General features: G+C 41.4%; 1 non-coding gene across 1 annotated transcript; it reads right to left on the bottom strand.

Moving 5' to 3' along the window:
• Positions 1–392: 392 nt before the first annotated feature.
• Positions 393–500, bottom strand: LOC112724768 (small nucleolar RNA R71). Its single transcript, XR_003163915.1, has one exon. It is a non-coding gene; the product is annotated as a small nucleolar RNA R71 (small nucleolar RNA).
• Between the last annotated feature and the right edge of the window lie 587 nt (positions 501–1,087).

Below are 1,087 nucleotides of genomic sequence, written 5' to 3'. Positions count from 1 at the left end.
ATAACAACAATGCCAACAATGCAAGGAAGGTGCTTGGTGACTTTACTGCACCTACTCCTGATTTCTATGGGAGAAGCATCTCTATCCCTGCCATTGGAGCAAACAACTTTGAGTTTAAGCCTCAATTAGTTTCTCTAATACAATAGAATTGCAAGTTTCATGGACTTTCATTGGAAGATCCTCATCAGTTCTTAGCTGAATTCTTGCAAATCTGTGACACTGTCAAGACAAATGGGTTTGACCCTGAAGTCTACAGACTTATGCTCTTTCCTTTCTCTGTAAGAGACAGAGCTAGAACATGGTTGGATTCACAACCTAAGGAAAGCCTGAACTCTTGGGAAAAGCTAGTCAATGCCTTCTTGGCAAAGTTCTTTCCACCTAAAAAATTGAGTAAGCTTAGAGTGGAAGTCCAAACCTTTAGACAGAAGGATGGTGAGTCCCACTATGAAGCTTGGGAGAGATACAAGCAATTGATCAGAAGGTGCCCTTCTGACATGCTTTCAGAATGGAGCATCATAGGAATCTTCTATGATGGCCTGTCTGAACTATCCAAGATGTCATTGGATAGCTCTGCTGGAGGATCTCTTCATCTGAGGAAAACACCTGCAGAAGCTCAAGAACTCATTGAAATGGTTGCAAATAACCAATTCATGTACACCTCTGAAAGGAATCCTGTGAATAATGGGTCAACTCAGAAGAAAAGAGTTCTTGAGATTGATACTCTGAATGCCATATTGGCTCAGAATAAAATATTGACTCAGCAAGTCAATATGATTTCTCAGAGTCTGTCTGAAATGCAAGCAGCAACAGGCAGTACTAAGGAAGCTTCCTCTGAAGAAGAAGCTTATGATCCTGAGAACCCAGCAATGGAAGAGGTGAATTACATGGGAGAACCCTATGGAAACACCTATAATCCTTCATGGAGAAATCATCCAAATTTCTCATGGAAGGATTAACAGAGACCTCAACAAGGTTTCAACAACAACAATGGTGGAAGAAACAGGTTTAGCAATAGCAAGCCTTTTCCATCATCTTCTCAGCAACAGACAGAGCATCCTTAGCAGGACTCCCCTGACTTAGCAACCAT

This window comes from Arachis hypogaea, chromosome 11 (genome assembly GCF_003086295.3).
Source record: "Arachis hypogaea cultivar Tifrunner chromosome 11, arahy.Tifrunner.gnm2.J5K5, whole genome shotgun sequence".
NCBI classification, from domain to species: Eukaryota; Viridiplantae; Streptophyta; class Magnoliopsida; order Fabales; family Fabaceae; genus Arachis; species Arachis hypogaea.
The sequence above is the reverse complement of the archived record's forward strand: the minus strand, read 5'-3'. Positions and strand labels throughout refer to the sequence as shown.